The sequence below is a fragment of the Cupressus sempervirens genome, chromosome 1 (genome assembly GCF_028749045.1).
Source record: "Cupressus sempervirens isolate cs-2001-9-10 chromosome 1, ASM2874904v1, whole genome shotgun sequence".
Lineage (NCBI taxonomy): Eukaryota > Viridiplantae > Streptophyta > Pinopsida > Cupressales > Cupressaceae > Cupressus > Cupressus sempervirens.
This window is the reverse complement of record NC_143118.1, coordinates 416,388,265-416,408,395: the sequence shown is the minus strand read 5'-3', so window position 1 is coordinate 416,408,395 and position 20,131 is coordinate 416,388,265.

Below are 20,131 nucleotides of genomic sequence, written 5' to 3'. Positions count from 1 at the left end.
ATAGGATGACATGATTTTTAGCTCTAATACCACTATAAGCATTCCCCCATGTTTTGATACATTTTAACTTTTCCTATTTACATAAATTTTGTCAAATAGTTAGTCGACACACTATTTTTTTTGGATTTCAAAAGTTTGTTTTTGGGTTCATAGTATTGAATTTGATATGCAGCCCAAACAAACATATTTATTGTGAATGAAAGATGAGGGAAATTTTAATATTTTTGTTCACTAGTTTAACAATATCAATGGTAAGAGTATAACTAAAAACTATTATATCAATCACCAATATCCTTGAAATACATAGAATGATCTAAAGAACATAGATTATTGCAAAGAATTCTCCACTTTCTAGAAATACCATCCACATCTCCTATGCATGCATCCAGAAGCTACTAATATGCCAAGTTGTCAACACAATTAAACCATAATTGCTGACTATCCAAACCATGGATTTTCTCTATAGGTTTTTGTACATTTTGCTTGGAAATGTCCATAGGAACCTCCTACCATATGTAAGATGCTTCACTCAATATTCCTAGACCATTTGTAGACCCTATTAACAACCCATAGAGATGATTTAAAGCCCAATCAAAAAGTGTTGGATTGAAACCTCAATAATAATTGTCTAAATTATGTATAGTTTAACAAATACAATTAGCAAAGGTAACTTAAATATTAAGAAATGATCAAGTCTGATTGGTTTCTTGAGCATCAATTAATCACTATTTCTAGTTATATCCTCTACAATAGTTGCATGATAGGAACTAATAATGAATACATTGAAAGTAGTTTCGCACAATATGTGAATGATGTAAGAGAATGCTTTGATCATTGGACTTATCAAGCAATCGACAATAGTAATAGTTGTTTCATGGACATTTTGAAATAGCTCAAATATAATTACAAATTATTTCATTATTGGAGTAGAGGGCTAATGGATTCTACTAGTTTTAGATAATGATAAAAGAAAGTTTTGAAGGGACCCAAAACCCTTTACAGGAAGAAGAAGAAGAAGAGAAACATTAAAGAACCACCATGTTTTACAAGGACCTAAAACCTAAAGTTAAACACATCAAAAGAAAGTTTTATAGGGACCTGAAACCAAAAGTTTAACCATAAAAAATGACTAGGCTTTACCTATTGTAGCTCTTTAGTAATGTTCACTATCTCTTTACTTCCTTTTATAGTACTCTAGATAATGTTAGCTAGAGAAGGAACAGGAGCCTCTGGGACCTTAGCAACCTTTTTCCTTCTGATCTACCTAGATCTCTTACCATGCCCACCTAGACTTCCCATCCCTACATTACTAGGAGACATTATCTCCTCATTACTCTTCTTGCCTAGACTAGCCATCATAGCACAAAGACTAGAGGTTACCTTTTCCATTTTTTGACCACTTTCCTTTATAAGGTGGTGAAGCTCCTATTCATACTCTTTAAGCTTATGATGGATGTTACCAATTTTCACTTACATCTAGGTTCTCTTTGATCATTCAACATCTAATTCTTTTTGTAAAAACCCCATTTTCTTCTTGAGAACCATTAATTCATTATACAATGAAGAATCACTCTAAAGAGAAGTCTTTTTTTTAAGCGTAGGATTATAAAGGAAGGAGAGTTTAGCATCATGGGAGTCATCCCTCCCATGAACCACATTCCTAGGCTCAAAAGTAGTCATTGTATTGATCTGGGTATTAGTATTAATCTCCATATTCTCCATCTTTTTCTCATTTTGAACTTTACTTTGGCTATTATCCTTACCCATAGGGCCTTTATCTTTATTTTCCTTACTAGTTTCCTCCTCCATTTTCTCCTCACTCTCCTTATGAGAAGGGTGATCACTCTATTTATCATTATCCTCCCCAAGAGCTTCCAACCCCACATTTGAGTCAATATTTCTATACTGACTACCCTCCATATTATATTTACTAGAAGATGATGCAGAGTAAGCACAAGGAAGCAAAGGTTACTTCAACCTTCTATGCAAACCTCCAAACTACACAAAGGGTTACTCCAAAGGCTTGACTCACTACCCAAAGACTATACTCTAATCCCACAAACTCTTCAATAGGTTTACAAACCAAACTCTTCAAGTATTACATAAAACCAACTACCCCCTACTTGAATCAACAAGGCCTACTACCCCCTAAGTTGGCTCAAAGTGGGTTTTTGATATTTTGAACCTCCCTATCACCAATGATGGCTTGAGAAAAATTCAAATTCAACAAAACAAGGAAAATCAATGATTGGATCCACTGCTAACAACCCAAAATGTAAAATGCAACATTTGATGTAGTAGCCCAAGTAGGCCTCCTAATTCAGATTTTCAACAATAACACAAAAAAATTCCAAAGGACCTAGCAAAAAAACTATAGTTTAGAATGCCCCTTTTCAAGTTCTAAAGGACTCAAAAGTTTTAAGGCTTTACTCCACTCTAGCATGCCTTAACCCCAACCATGCACTCAAGCCTAATTAGCTTCTTTAGGCGTGGTCTACAAGGAAATGGCCAAATGAAGGGTTCAAGAAATCAAACCTCAAACTTTAGAGTGTCCTCCTAACCCAAACAAAGATGTCTTGCTTTTACACCAAGACCCCAACTTCCCTTCTTCACATTACTTCACCAAATTGCATAAAACAAGGTCTAATACATGAGGAATATTAGACCTAGGGCTTGCTCCCATAAATCTCTACTAGAACCTCCTACTTCAAGACTTTTAAAATATGAAAGTACATCACCCTAACTTGCTCCATGCCCATTTGGAAAAAATTCAAACAATGGAGTTTCAAGTTAGGGCCATTTCTTTCACCAAACCCTGATTTTGAGGGTGTCACAGGGTAGTAACCAAGAAAAATTAATAACTTGTGTTTCCTGATTGATAGAGACTTGAAACCAAAGCCAATACTTCACAAATGAATAGGGATACACAACTAGTACAAAAATTTTCACTCTCCAATCATTAAAGGCCATACTATAAGGAAAAATAAGAGAAATCCATCTTGAAACAACAGATTTTTATTCATTTCAAAGAGTAAGTAAAATGTTTCTTCATACTATCTCTTCCTTTAGGTGTCTAGAGCCTTTATAGGCTATTCCAAGTGGGTAGAACCACCCCATGGTATTTTTAGCCATTGGGGATGGTGATTAGGAAAAATTGTCGAAAACTTGTAAAAGTTGCTAATGCAACTTTTGCAATTTTTGCTATATTAAAAAATCTCCTTTTTAAGTGACTTCCAACCATTCCTAAATGGTGTTATAAAGCCCTAAACACAATAACTATCCTAGAAAACATAAAAAAAACCAAATTCCATTTTATTTGGACCAAATGATGCCCAGGTTTATATTAACACCATGGGGTCTTGTATCCATTACATGGGTGGATGGTCTGAGGAGTATCACATGACCAACTCCTAGACTTTATTACATTAACAAAAAAAAACTTTTGTTTAGGTGCTCTGCACCATTCTCCCTTGCATAAAAGGAACTTCAGTCCCTAGAGTGTTTTGGAGTGGAAGATCAAAACCTTGAGTCTTAAGATCTTTGTCCGTCATCCATGTTGCATCTTCTCCTGTTTGTCTCTTCCACTATACTAAGTATTCATAATAAGTCTTCCTCCTAGTTTACCTACTAATCCTTTTGTCTAGAATAGCTTCCACCATGGGTTTAGGCATTGCTGGGATAGTATTCTTCAACTCCTCCTTGAGATCTACAAGTGTACCTGCATTCACATCATTTGTAATAGAACCCTTGAAATCATACAGGTGAAAGACATTGAAAATTGGAGACAAAGTAATATCATGTGGTAAATCAATCTTATAGCCATTGTTATAACATTTCTTGACTATCTTAAAAGGGCTAATCTTCTTCATCTATAGTTTGGTATGCATTTTCTTTGGAAGTCTAGCCTTATTGAGATGAACCATTACCATATCCCCCACCTTAAACTATAGTTCTTTTATCCTTTTATCTACCTACTGCATGTACTTGGTGGAAGTATCCTGCAACCTATCTTGTACCTATTGGTGGACTTCTCTCATGATCTTTGCAAAATCCTTAGCCTGTGCACATCTTCTTTCCATTTCCTTGACTTCTCTAAGTTCCAAGGTACCCCTACAGTGAGTGCCATAAACAATTTAAGAATTTAATGATGTATTTGCTTGGACATATGATGATTTAAAAGGGTTTGACCCTAGTTTGTTTTAGCATACCATAGATTTAATTGATAAGAACAAACCAGTAAGGAAAAAACAGAGGCCAGTGAATCCTAAGATTGAACCTCTAATAAGAAAAGAGCTATCCAAGTTGATAGAGGCTAATATAATATTTCCTATCAAACACTCATCATGGGTAGCCAACCTAGTCCCTGTTAGGAAGAAGAATAGAGAAATCAGACTGTGTGTGGACTTTAGAGACCTTAATCAGGCTTCTCTTAAAGATCACCATCCTCTCCCTTCCATGGAGAAAATTCTATCCAAGGTCAGTGGTTCAAGGAGATTATTTTTTCTTGATGGATTTTCTGGTTATAACTAAGTGTTAGTTAAGGAATCTGAAAGATATAAGACTGCATTTACTACTAAGTGGGGCACCTATGCTTATTGCAAGATGCCATTTGGACTAACAAATGCAGGTGCCACATTTCAAAAGGCAATCGAGATGGCCTTTAAAAAATTAATTGACAAATTTATCTTAGTATACCTTGATGATATAACTGTATATTCAAAAAATGTAGAAGATCATTTTGATCACCTAAGGCAGGTATTTCTAAGATGTAGAGAGTTTGGGGTCTCCCTCAACCCAGTCAAGTGTGTCTTTGCTACAAGCCAAGGAAAATTATTGGGACACATTGTATCTAAGGATGGGCTGCCCATTGATCCAGAAAGAACAAAGGCAATACTTGCCCTTCCTCTTCATAAACACAAGAAGGGGCTACAAAGTTTCCTTGGTAGGATAAATTTTGTAAGAAGGTTTATTCCTAATCTTGCTACCATGGTGAAACCTCTTACAGCTATGCTTAAGAAAGGTATGGTCTTCTCATGGACCAAGGAAGGGAAGGAGAGTTTTGAAGAGATCAAGAAAGCCATAGCCTCAGCCCCTACTCTCATGAACCAAAATTTTAAAAAATATTTCATCCGCTACACTCTAGGTGATGAGTCAAGTATCTCTTCTGTCTTGACCCAAACAAATGACAAGGATGAGGAGCAACCCATAGCCTTCTTTAGTGAAGGGCTCAAAGAGTATAAAGATAAGTACAACTTTGTTGAGAAGTAGGCCCTTGCGGTCATTAGAGCCTTGAAGAAATTCAAGCACCTCTTATCCCACAATAGGATCCATTTGTTGGTGCCCCATGCCAGTGTAAAAGACTTCCTGTTAAGCAAAGATATCAGTGAAAAGAGAGCTGGATGGATCACTAGGGTAATGGAATATGATGTTGATATTTAGATTACCAAGCTGGTAAGAGGGAGAGGATTGTGCAAAGAAATGTTATCAGGACAGGATTCAGATGAAGAGGCTGCTATGGTAATAACAGAGCAGCAGGAGGAAGGAAATGTTAATGGTCTAAGGAGCTAGATAAATGACATGAAGAACTTCTTATCAGGGAATGGATATCCTCAGGGATTGGATAGAGCTAAAAGAAGACAATATAGACTACAGTCCATTCCCTATGTTGTAATTGATCGTATCCTATTCAGAAGAGATTTTAATGGGACCCTGTTGAGATGCATTGAACAGGATCAAGCTGAGAGGATGATTAAGGAACTTCATGATGGCCTTGATGGTGGCCATTTCTCTGCAAGAACAACTACCATGAAGATCATGAGGGCTGGTTATTACTAGCCATCCTTGTTTCATGATTGTTATAGATATGTGAGAAAATGTGAGAAATGTGCTTTCTTCTCAGGCAAACAAAGGCTTGCAGCTCTCCCCCTTCGTCCTATTTAGGTAGATCAGCCCTTTACCCAGTGGGGGTTGGATTTTATAGGCCCCATTAATCCTCCATCTAGTGCAGGTCATAAGTGGATTTTGGCTGCTACTGATTATTTCACTAGATGGAAAAAGGCAGTTGCCTTGAAGGATGCCACAGAATCATTAGTTGTTGAATTCCTTGATGGAATTGTATCTAGATTTGGTGCTCCTACTATCATTTCGGACAATGCCAACTCTTTTGTTGGAACCCAGACTTGTGCATGGGCAATGAATCACAATATCTACCTGAGCACATCATCAAATTACTATCCCCATAGTAATGGTTTGGTTGAGTGTTCCAACTAGAATCTGATTAGAATCATGAAGAGGACAATAGAAGACAATCAGAGGGTCTGGCATAAGAAATTAAGAATTGCTCTATGGGCTGATAGGATAACACCCAAGAGATCTGTTGGGAATTCACCTTTTGTGCTGGTATATGGTAGGGAGGCTAGACCCCCAATTTCATTGGAATTCCCATCCTTGGAGTTGGCTCATCAGCTGGAACTGATTGAAGATAATGCCGTGTCAGTAAGAATGGTAGAGCTGATTGAACTAGAAGAGAAAAGAAATAAGGCTATGCAAACCCTAGAGATACATCAACAGCAGATGAAAAGGAGTTTTGATAAGAAGGCTAGGGTCAGAACCTTCAGAGAGGGAGATTTAGTTCTAAAGTGGGATTCAGATAGAGCAAAACCAAGAAGACATTCCAAATTTTATGCACTATGGACTGGCCCCTATCTGATTGGCAGTTGCAAATAGGCTAATGTGTTTCAGTTGAGCAAGCCAAATGGTGAAATTTTGCCCATTCCGGTCAATGGGATCTATATGAAGCCCTGTTTCTAAAAAAAAAAATTGTGAATCCATGTACATGAGTAGTTTAGTTTCTTTTTTGTTATTTCTTGCTTTTCAATAAGTGTGCGTGCACATGGTTCTCTCTTTGAGTTTCCAGCGTTCGAAGTTTTGACAGTTTTGAGGTTGTAATTGCAGAGCTAGGGTTTTCAATGTTTTGATCTCATTGTAGAGGGGTTAGGGTTTTGTAGTTCTTAGATTCATACTTTTTTGACTCCAATGCCCAATGGATTGTTTACAAGTACTGGTCATGCATCGAGCAGGATCATGCCCCCCCTGTGTCCCTAGAAATGTTGTATTTAATTCTTCCTGCCAAAATTCATAATTCATATTGCCCTTCCTACCTTTGAAATGTCCATAATCAAATACCCATGGGAATATTCAAAAATACCAAACTTCGAACCTTATAACATATTTTTTGCGGCCCGTAAGTTCTCCTTTGTCAGATCTAAGAAGATCTATGGTTGGCGCTATCTCACCATCGAAAGCTGCATGAGATTTATGTTCACGACATGGCACCCTGATGCCACGTGTCTGGTGGGTCCAACGGGCCAGGCAACATGTTTTGGCAGGTCAAAAAAGTTCCATGGCACCGTGGGCGCTATGTTGCTATCATGTGTTGGCCAGAAAATCTTCATAGCGACATAGCGCCTGACGAAAATGTCTTACAGTGGGCAAGTTACGCCATCGGGAAGTGTTCACAGCGAGCGTTCAGCTTCACAAGCCAGAAAGTTCAAAAGGTGGCAAGGTGCCATGTTGCCATCAAAAAACTCACAAGTTTTTTAATAGCGACATAGCACCCGGCCAGTTAAAGGGTGTTCTACGGTGAGTCCCAGTGTTCGGCAGGCAAAGTTTGGCATGTCAAAAAAGTCACCACGGTGAGAGCTTCAGGGAAGTGTTTGGGTCCCATTTTGTACCTCATCTGCCCAGTTGGTGGAGTCCGGTGCCATGGTGGTGAATCATTGGAAGACACATGCAAATCAGAAGACATGTCATCGTTGGGCACCATGGCGCTATGGGAAGTTGGCCTTGATTTTCCCATAGCGACATAGCACCTGGGTGCCACATGTCCCTCAATAGGGTCAAAGCAGTACAGATCCTCTAGGTTGGTTCCTTGTCAGACCAAGGTGGTGCTTCGTTAAGCCAATGGGGAATAGCTACGTATGCTAGGTCAGAATATAGATAGATCGTGGGACTGGATCTTCAACGTGGCTAGTGCAGTAAAAGGTTAAGATCTCCATCGTTAGATCAACAGAGATCAACGGTAGCTGCAATCGTGCTATGGATAAGCCGCACGAGAATTACGATAGCGACTTGGCATAGGGAGGACACGTGTCCTCGTGGGTCTAGGCTTAGAGGCATAGGAAATACAGATAGCAATACGTGGCCGGTTTCCATTGATTGATGCACTGAGGACCAGTATCTATCTTGCTTGCCGTCAGATCAAAGAAAATCGACGGAAGGCGCCATGTCGCCATGGTAAAGTTGCGCTATCTTTACTATAGTGACATGGTGCCCTTTCACCATGTGTCAGTGGGGCCAAGTCTCACCAAGGTGCGGTCACTGAGGTGATGCTAGGTGTGCTGACAAGCATTTCGTGGGCCCAAAAGTTGAAGGATAGCACAGAGCATGATGAGTCTTCACGATCGTCAGATTAGAGCAGATCAAAGGAAGGCGCTGTCTCACTATGGTGAAGTTGTGCAATCTTTACCATAGCAACATAGCATCTTGCTAACACGTGTCTCACTGGCTCGACCAAGGTTGACGGCTAACGGCTGGCAGTTAGTGTCATGGTCAAGTTGTAATCGCTACAGTTAATGATAACAGTTCAAGGATGGCATGGTTAGTTCAATAAAAGGAGGTCAACCATATAGGACTTCCCAGGTGGCAGAACGAAAAGATGTGATTGGCCTGCATGGCCCAGTCAGCATGTGGAACCATTTGACCTTGGTAATTGATTTGGTTGTGCGATCTAATCTTCATGATCAATCCTGACCTACCCGGAGTGAATGCAAAATGGGGAAGAACACTCCACCGCCTCAGTCGATCCATCTACCCAGTCAGAACATCAATGGTGCCATTTTTAGTCCTCTGAGGACACCTATTGCAACAAAGATCAAAATTTCCTATGATTTCCATGATTGTCCTCTGCAGGGCTTAATGGCAGGTAGCTGCAGGGTCACTTTAGCAACAAAAGATCTCAGTGATGCCTGAACTATAAAGGCAAATTTTGTAGTTTTTTGGGAGGACCTTCTCTCTAATTTTCCTCTGCTTTTGCTCTGCAATTCTAGTGTGAACTCCCCTGTGCCTCTGAACTGTCTGATTCTCTACTTATCTCCTTCAGCCATTGGTATTAAAGTGCAAGAATTATATGCCTGCACCATTGTTTTGTGGAAATCTATAATTCGCATGACTGTATCTTTTCTGGCCTGTGAATGGTATATAAGTGAACTTATTCCTTGTGTCATTCATCTTGGTTTTCTGATCTGTATGTGGTTATTTGATTAAAGCAAATCTGGATGTGTATATCCTTAGTTTCATTCTGGTTCAATAGCACATGTATGGGCAGAGAATTGGTCAGAACACTCTATTTTGGTGCATCACCTCCTTAGATTAGACTAGGTAGATTTGCTTTCATGCTCTCCTTCTCCCTTTTCTTCTCCAAGAGTAGATAGGTGCACCATAATAGTAAGAGGAAGCTAGCCTTATCCAGAGACTCAACCTCATAGTTCAAGTCCCATAGCTTGGAGGTTGTTTCCATGTTTCACTAGGTTGTCCTCGTGCATAGGCCTTGGACAAGGGTGCAAACCTAAGGGACAACAATTTTTGGCACGCCCGGTGGGACTCATCCTTTAAAGATGTAAAGTCCACTGGTGTCAAGAAGAAGGATTTCCAGAGATTAATGATGAAGAGGTAGTGTTGGCTTCAATATTCATGCCTTTAAGAGGCTGATCCTTCAAAGTACTTGGTGACTCTGAACATCAACAAATTTGGTTCTAGGCCAAAGTTGCAGCAATTCATGCCCAGAGCTGAAACAAGGGTGTCTTCTAGAGGTAAATTTCAATATCAAGAGCTTTCTCTTTCAAATCCTAGAAGAAGGAGGACTAGAACTTCATCATCACCAGTTAGGGGTGTAATAACAGTTAATATACCTATAAGATCTATCTCTACTCCTCCTATTGCTCGAACTCAGCCTAGATTGCCATCAACACTCATCAATAGAACACTTTCTTACATGGCATAGCCAAGAGTCCATGCTTTTGCCACCTTTAATGGTGGAAGTCCTCTATTTTTAGCCCAAAGACATGATATACCAGTATTTGCACTCAAGAGTATACCTAATTTTACTGGTGAAACTTCCATCTCCCCTTTAGAGCATATCTAAGAAGTAGCAAATGTCTGTAATATTCATGGTATCACAGAGGATGATGTTGTTGTCAGACTTCTAGCTTCATCTTTAAAAGGGAAAGCATTATAGTGGTATAGAGGCTTAGCTCATGGTTCTATAACCGATTGGGATGGACTAGGAGCAGGGTTATGCAAACATTTTGAGGATAGAAGTAACCATCTGTCACTTTTAGAGCAGCTGACTACTGTAAAAAGGCCCCCCCATGAATGTATGACTGATTTTAATTATAGATTTCAAAAGACATGGGATAGAATACCTACTACAGTGAAACCTACCCTCGGTAATGCCTTCTTGCATTACCTTAGAGCTTTTAACAGTGATATTTCCACTACAATCCAAACTATGGGAGGAGAGACCTTGCCTAATGCAGTATATTAGCATTTCTAAAGACATGATTCAATGGCTATGTGTTGCATTCATGACAATGTTTGTCATTGATGTCAACATACTGGTTATTCTATGAAGACTGATAGAGTTACAAAGGAAGAAGAATTTTACATGATTCATGGATTGAAGACAAGCTTATGCACACTTGAGATTATGTTCTATAGTGTGTCTAGAGGCTACAATTAAGAGCACATGTAGAAATATGAAGACTAGACAAAGTTATGAGGATTTTAGTGAAGGAAGCTTTTAAACAACATTTATGGAAAGTGAGTATTGTTGTTTTCACTCTATCTTGTCATAGGGATGGAATTGGCATAACTGGAATGAGATAGAGGTTCAAGACATGTTAGATATTCCATGGTTAAGAGGGCATAATCAAAATATCATCATGTGGAAAGTTATGAAGACTGTGACCCAACAATTTACTTGTAATCTTGAAAAGATGTAAAATTATAATAAAACATCTATTATAATATCTTAACATTATCCTATATCATTATTGTAAATTTGGAAAGCCTTAAGGATGGCTCACTACTTATTCTTTAGGATTTGGTATAAAGGAAAGGTTATTTCTTGTGGAAGAGTGTCAATGTGATTGTGGTTTTGTGATTGGTGAGATCATTGTTGGTTATGTAAACTTTAAAATGGGATCCAATGCATATATTTATTATGTGAGTGAACTTGAATGTGAATATCTTTTGATGAGAGTAGATTTTGGTTTAGATGATGCACAATGAGCTTAAAAGGAACTAATTTGGAAAGATAAGCTATTGGTTGGACACTTGTTACTTAATGTTGTATTATTTAGTAATAGTACTGAAGCTATTTGGATAGTGGGTTCAGTTGTCCTCCTTTCAACTCCTAACAGGATTGGCATAACTTGTAATAATGCTGGAATCTCATAATATGGATTCAAAGTCTCATTAGTATTCAAAATCTCAGATTAAATAATTTCCTTAACATATTTCTTAGTCCTTTCCCATTTGAAAATATTCTTGCTAGTACTAGCCCCTTCTTCCAACTTAATTCTCTTAGACTAGGTTTTACTTTCAATCCCTTTCCTTTTCACATAAACCAAAGAGGGCTTTACAACCTTACTTTTAAAGTTTTTTTCAATTAGTAAAATTAAAACTTTATGAAGCATAGGATGAGACTCTTTCTTTCTATGTGCATAAATGCTAAGAAGTAGAGAGTACTTTAGAAAAAATGGGAAGGAAATCTAGCTTTGTGTCTAAAATGATTTAGGAAAACAAAGTTAAATTTATGAACTCTCATAGGCCTACCATCAAGAATAAAATACTCACAGATACAAGAAAACACATCCCTCCAGATAACTTTAATTTGATTCAGTTTGTAGAAATCCCCATTGGAGATGCTAGTCTCCTTAGTGAATTGGATCCCTTCCATAAGAAGCCCCATAACCTCAACAGTAAATTCTTCAGTCAATTTCACGATGACCCTATGCAAAGTAACCCTATCTTTAAACCAATTTTTGAAGAAAGCTTCTATAATGTGGGGTTTGTACCCATGGAGTCTCTCAGTGTGGATCATCACATTACCTTTCTACAAAATTTCCCATATAGAGGCCTTTGCCTTCCATGTCCTACTATTTCTTAACTCTTTCTTTCTTGGTTCCCCACCCATCTCAAAATTCTAATTATCTCTATAAAACACCAAAGTAGTGAAAACTAGAAAAGGTAATATAGTATTGAAGATTACCAGGGAACTAATAACTTTACTTACATGTGAAACACAAGTCATAAAAGTGTAGAGGTACTTCCTAGGTAATCTCAAACTGTCCTCCATAAATCCACCACTCTTCTTCATAACTTTTCTAATCTTAGGAAATCTTTCCTTCTCTAGCATGTTTCCTATCATTATTAACAATCATTGTTAGCTTCACATCCTTGCATATGCTAGCATGCCAACTCAACTTACTTTCTTGATAGACATCTTGGTTGGAAATCCAATCGATAATAGAATTACCCTCTTGAAAAATATGGGAGAATATAACATTATCAAAATTTTTAATAAGGTTTTTGGTTTCCTTAGTACTTGCTTCAATAGTCTAGGTAATAAAATTCTTTTTATTGAACATATTAATAATGTTGAGTGAATCCCCTTCCATCTATAGATTTTGATAATTGGTTTCCATAGCTAGCCTCATAGTATTTAGTGTTGTCATAGCTTCACCTTTATGGCTTTTAGAAATCCCAATAGGGATAGCAATAGCATCAACAATTTTGCAAGTATGGTCCCTCAAAACCCCTCTACAACTAGATTTTCTAGGATTACCTTTAGCAACACTATCAAAGTTACCTTTAATCAAACCCATAAGAGGAGATTTCCATTTAACATTCTACCTCTGATCAATTTTGATTTTATAGCCTTTAGCCTACATAGGATTATTGATTAAGAAGTCATCACTAAGTTTTCTGTAAGACTTGAAGTTTTTCTTCATTTCTCTAATTATATTATGACCAAGAACCCACTCAAGAATTCTTTGTCTCTAAAAAATTTATTATTTATTTATTCCCAAATTCCTCACTAGTTAAATTCATAAATTTTAGGCATTGGACCTAGATTACACCCCACTGCCATCATCTTCCAAAATAAAATTCTCCAATTTCACATTGATCTTTTCTTTTCGGTATAAACCATGTCTTAGAAAAAGAGTTTTCCAACATATCTTTGACTATGATCCAACTACATCTAGGAATCTTTTTTATTTTTCTATCCTTCACCAATTTCCTTATATTATGAGAAACACCCCACCTACCAACTTCTACATGAATGTCTAAAAGAAAAACACAAGGTGTAGGTTTTTTAGAATCCAACTCTAAAAGGAGTGTTGCCACAAATTCTCCTAGCCTTATATTTTTATGATATTTAGAACCAAGTAAATTATGATTGTAGAGATGAATGTACAAATGACCCTCTCATCCATTTTATGGAGTCATTTATCTTCTAGGGTTTGTTGGCCTTGATCTTAGGTTAAGTTAATTATAGTATTCTTTTAAGCTAGGAAATTTTCTTGCCTTTTTACGAGGAAAGGATTAATCATCATTATTCTATCATTTCTTTCTTGGTTTGTAATACTTGATTTTTGATGATGTAGTGGTGATATATCATAATTAGTGTAATGAAAAACTCTCTATTCATTATGAGTATAATATAGAAATATGTATTCCTTAAAATGTATAGCTTGAAAATCATGTAATTGGTGCTTTATTGGTTAAGAAATGAATTTTACAACATATAATATGTATGCCTCATCATTCAGCTATTTTTCTTTTCTTCTAAACATTGTGGCATCACAATTTTATTATCACATAATATATCAACAAATTGTGTTTAGGATAAAATTCGACAAGAGAATAATAGAGGTATTGAAAAAATTAACAAGCTCTAAGATTATAATAGTTTTCCTAATAAAAATGAGGCTAGAACATAATCTTGTTTATACAATATTTCCTGGGCTAAGTGATAGTTCTGACACAAACCTTAAGTTGTTATCTTTTTTCTATAAAATTGAAATATCTATAGCTCCAGCTTGAAATGAACTATCTTCCCTATGGCATTATCATTCGTGAAAAACTTATTCATTTTAAGAGTGGTAAAATAGACAAACACTAATTTAAGCCTAATTAGTATTGTGTTATGAAAATGATAGTAATGGTAGAATTTGAAACCATGCCCGATGTAACACATCTTTTTTCTCTACAATTCTGCAGTAGGCCATACTTCATTTACACAATTTGAGGTTCTTTCTCCAAGAATTGCACAATTAATCATGCATGAACTGACTAAGGAAACCCTCAATAAGAGAGTTTGTGGAAGTCTTTCTATAAGTAGGGGACTACCTAAAATAATCTGGAAAAAACAAGATTTAGACCCTTTTCTAAAATGTGAATGTATGCAGATTTCTTCACACATGGGATGTCTTGTTCCATGCCCTTCACTTGAATGTTGATTATCAACTACATCTTTGAGAAACTAGATTTTCAAATTTAAATAGATGATCTTTTCTAGCATTAGCATTCAAAAGCATCTGCATGTTCATGTTGTACGTTATTCTTTTATTAGTATTAATCTACTTAAAGTGTGTGCTTCTTGGCATTTAATATATTGTTTCATATTTCTTGACATTTAAAACTTAGTTTTATGTTTTTTTCCTGAAAATAGAACAAATGAATTTTATACTATTGTAACATAAATAATGCCAATGAGCTTTGTTTACAGTTTTCTTATTTTTTCTCTATTTGCAAAGTGCTAGAAGACATTCTATAGAATCAAAATGAAGTTTAGACAAGTAAACACCTCAGAATATGATACTATTTCAAACTTTACTTGTGAATATAACACCACAATTTGTATAAACAAAAAATAAATTTAAACTTTAAAAATTCTTATTTTTCTCTTCATCAAAAGAAGCATTAGTGGTATCACTTGGTTTGTTAGATCCACAAGTAGTTTAGTGACACATCTATCATTACACCATAGTCACATTATAGTTTTCCAAATATGGCCGGATAAACCAAAAGTCTATTGAAACTCAAGTACAGGTGTACACAATGGGAAATATGGGTGTTATTGTAATACTCATCATTTAATTATCAATCCAACTGGTGCACATGGCAATTTGCAATATAGGTATCCTATATAAAAGTCCTTTCTTGAACACACATGTAATCGACAACACAATTATGATAAGGAGAAGAGTAGCCTGGGTGTATAAGGAAGATGGTCACATTTTTCTTAAATATAGTCAAGATATTATAATAAATGTTGTTTTTGGGTGAGTGTTATAAATACTATGATCACCATTTCTAACATCTTACATGATATCTCTATGTTTCTCCTCTAGCCTCTCAAGTTAGCTCAAAAACTCTTGTAGGCACATCAATAGATCAGATATTAGTTTAATGTGTGCTAAGGCATTCATATATTGAAGCAATAACTAGTAAGAGTTGGATTTGATTGTGTCAAAATTTCTTTATTTGTGCCCACATCTTGCAATAATGAACCAACACATTTGATATTATTATGTGCTGACCATTTGAGACTCCATACCTATTATACACCTCATATTAGTGGCAATCTTAGCAAAATTCTCTCTTATGTCAATATCACACAAAGCACTAGAAAACTATTGGGCCCACAAATAATCAATTATTTTCCATTGAACATTAATAGATATAATTTCTATTCAAATTGAAAAAGAATTTGGAGTCCCATACCTTCTTTTAGCATCGATGGGTAGACCAATAGAAAAGGTCTTCATTGGCATTATTCTTTAACTTTTCTTTGGGAGATGATGAGCCTCTATAACAAGGAAACAAGGCCTTTCCAACTATTTTTTAAGTTGGAATTTATAGTTGCAAGTCAAAAATTAGTTTATTAACCATTGAAGAATGATAGTAAATTGTGCTACATAATTGACCATCAAATACACAATCCACTAGAGTTACTATATCTCATGTATTAGGAACATGGTTAGTATTTTCATCTGTATTATCATTAGATGATCCCAAATCCAAAGATACAAATCCATTGGACTTTATTAATTATAATTATTCCTACATAAGAAATGAAGTAAATATATCCATAACTCAAGGCTATCTTGCTGCTAAAATCCCTTGAATTACAATGACTTGCTAGAGATGGCATGAAAAAGATCATTGGGGTTAATGGTCCCATTTACTTTCATTCATTTTGTAGACTTACAAGGATCTACTTGCCCCAACCCCTCTTAACTTGTTTCAAAAATAAAACTTCCTTAGAGGTAAAGTCATGGGTCCTTCTAAAAATTCAACAAATTTCATGAAACAAGCACATAGCAAGCCTAATACAATGAAAATTGTGCACAACCAAATTAAAGAAACAAGTATTACCAAGATTCATTAGAGCCCTAATAATGTTCCTACTAGTCCTACTACATGAGTCATTACTACCTTCATCTAGATCTTGAGGTTGATTATTTAAAGTATCAGTCATCACATTCTCCCTAAAGAAGGTGTCAATCACACCACCATTGGCATCATTAATCATAGTTCAATTGTGTATTTTCTCTTGAACTAACTTAAGGGGTTCTAACTAGAAGCTCTTAAAGCCCCCTTCGCTATCCATAACAAAATGATCTTGCAAAGTTATTTTGCATAGGAAACACCAACACTCAATGCTGTCATTTTCATTGAATTATATAACATAAGAGTGGTATGAGTTGAGCCAATACTACCAAGCATGCCCATTTGGACTAAGGCCCTTTTCTTCACCCCCACATCTAAACTGACCATAGGGTAAGCAAGCCCAAATTCTTCCTAAGGGAAAATGCAAGGAATCAAAGGTGCACAAAATCACATCCTACACTAATATTTGAGAGGACGATTATGCAAATTTGACTAACTATTGCAAAGATCTCAAGAAATCCATAATAACATAATCAAAATAACAATGAACTCATAACACAATTATTACCATGGGTAAACACTTCTAGGAGAAAAATCCCACCCTTCAAAACTTGCACAATGTATTCTCAAATCTGGAAGATTAGAAAACACTTGCAATGCAAATTCTTACAGGAGCCCATCACCACAACTTGAACTTGGACTTAGACTCAGAGAGACTCCTTCTAGCACTAGCCTTGCAAACTAAACTTGATGATTCAAGCACCTCCCCAAGCCCTCCTTTTATAGTGATTTGTAACTTGGGAACCATTTGTGGTTTTACAAAACCATGGGCAAAACAACCATGCCACATGTTACCCAATTGTAATTTGTAACTCTAAGAATACCATTTTCATCCACAATTTTGTCCTCTAGTTTAGACCTTTATATAAGTCATGTAATGAGTTATTTATACTCTAAAAATATCCCTTCTACATTGTTCTAGAGACTAGATGCATTTTTAACAACTCATACAGCTTTTCCAACTCATAAACATGTGGAAAACTACCACAAAAAAATTCTAGAATTTTTCTAATATAATTTTGTAAAGTTTTCCAGAAAAAGAACTTGCAAGGTTGAGACACAATTCTCTTCATTCTCCCACTTGTCGAAAACTTTGCAAGATTCATATGATCCATAGTTTCATGGACTCAATTGCTAGCGGCCAAGAGGCCCATAGACTTCAAACACCAGTTGAACTTCTCTGTGCTCATGGGCTTAGTTAATGCATCAAGAACATTCACCAAAGTCTCCACCTTTTCTAGCTTCACCCTACCATCCTTGACCATATCTCTCACAAAATGATATTGTACATCAATGTACTTGGTCTTGACATGAAATATCAAGTTATTCGCTAGGCAAATTGCACTCTAACTATCACTATAAATTGTCACTATACCCTATTTGAATTCAATGTCTAAACAAAATCTCTTTAGCCAGATAGTCTCCTTGTAGAAATGAATAGTTTCTATATACTCTACCTCTATAGTCGAAAAAGTGACTACAACTTGTCACTTTCTCATCCAACTGATTGCACCACCAAATAATGTCAACAAATATAGATTGATGGATCTTCTACTATCAACATCACCAGGTTAGTTTGAATTGACATAGCCTCAAATATCTAGAGAATGCTATGTTCTTGTTCCATTAAAACATATAGAGTACCTTGACGTACCCCAAAAGTATCTAAAATCTCTTTTTACTAGATCCCAATGTGGTCTTCCTAGATTAGACATATAAAAGGAAAGTACTCCCACTGCTTGGGCAATGTCTAGTCTTGTACAAACCATAGCATATATCAAACATCCAACAAAACTTTGATATACTCATCTCCTCCATCTCCAATGGGGATGTAAGACATTGTGAGCTAGAAAGCTTTGTTCCCATAGTAATAGAAACACTCAACGATCTAGAATCTGGCATATCGATTCTTCTTAGACAAGTAGCAACATACTTACTCTATCCTAGTCAAAGCTTTCTATTTTTTTTATTTCTTATAATCTCCATTCCTACAATGTACCTTACTGCACCATGATCTTTCATTTTTAACTTTGTTGAGAGCTATGATTTTAATTCTACAATCAAACCTTTTCCTTTGCCAATAAACAACATGTCATCAATATATAGGGTAAAAACTAGGAAATAATCACCATTAGACTTGTAATATATATAGTGATCAAATTTGGATCACACAAATCCCAAACTCAATACATATGTATCAAACATCTACTACCACATCCTGGGAATTTTCTTTAAACCATACAAGGATTTCCTCAATTTACAGACCAAATGACTTTTACCTTTCACCATAAAGTGCTATGGCTTTGTCATATAAATTTCTTCCTCCAAATCTACATTAAGGGAAGCTATCTTCACATCCATCTTCTCAACTTCTAGATCATAAGCTACTGCAATAGAGAGTAAAAATCAAATGGATTTCATTTTTGCTACAGGAGAAAAAATTTCACCATAATCAATTCCCACAACTTGTGAGTAACCTTTTGCAACCAATCATGCTTTATAGTTCTCCATACTTCCATCTAAACCCATCTTCCTTTTGAACACCCATTTATAACCAACAAGCTTCCATCCTTTATACAATGATATAACATCCCATGTGTCATTCCTCTTAAGAGCTACCATCTCTTCTTCCATGGCTATCTTCTAGGACTCTAAATCATTCATACCAAGAGACTCTTCTATAGATTTTGGTTAATCAATATTAGCATTCAAAGAAAATATACACTCTAATCATTAGTAGAATATCCATACCTTTCTCGTGCTTTCCTTTGTCTATTAGACCTTTGAAAAAGATCTAGTTCAAGTTTAGGTTCAGGTTCATGATCAAGTTCTCCCTCTTCCTCCAATGATTCATAACTTATAGAGCTCTCTTCAACAACTTGTCTTTGTAAGCGCCTCAATTCAACTTTCTTAGGTGTAGCAAGAAGTTGAATCACACATTTCTTTTCTTTTATCTATTCTAGTTGCACTGTAACAAAAGAAGGCTCAATTTCTCTTAAAATAATATGTTTGAAGTAAAATACTTTTTGTGTAATAGGATCCAAAAGTTTGTATCCTTTCACACCATAACTATATTTAATGAAGATATATTTGATAGCTTTGTTGTCCAATTTTATTCGCTTCTCCTTTTCCACATGAGCATATGCCTCACAACCAAAAACTCTCAGATGCCTAAGTGAAGGCTTGTGGCCCAACCATGCTTCCATTGGTGTCTTATCAACAAGTACTAATGTAGGAGACTTGTTTATCAAGTAACATGCAGTGGCTATAGCTTCAGCCAAATTTTTTTTTTCTAGTCTAGTTCCACTTAGCACACTCCTAGCCTTCTCCATCAAGGTCTTGTTCATTCTTTCTACAAATCCATTCTACTGTGGAGAATATGGAGTTGTCTTCTCTCATTTAATACCACAATCTTTACAAAATGTGTCAAAAACATTGGAGCAATATTCATCACCAATATCAATTCTCAAATGGTTTATCTTCTCTCCAGTCTAAAACTCAACTAGTGCTTTAAATTCTTTAAAATGATTGAAAACTTCAACTTTATTTC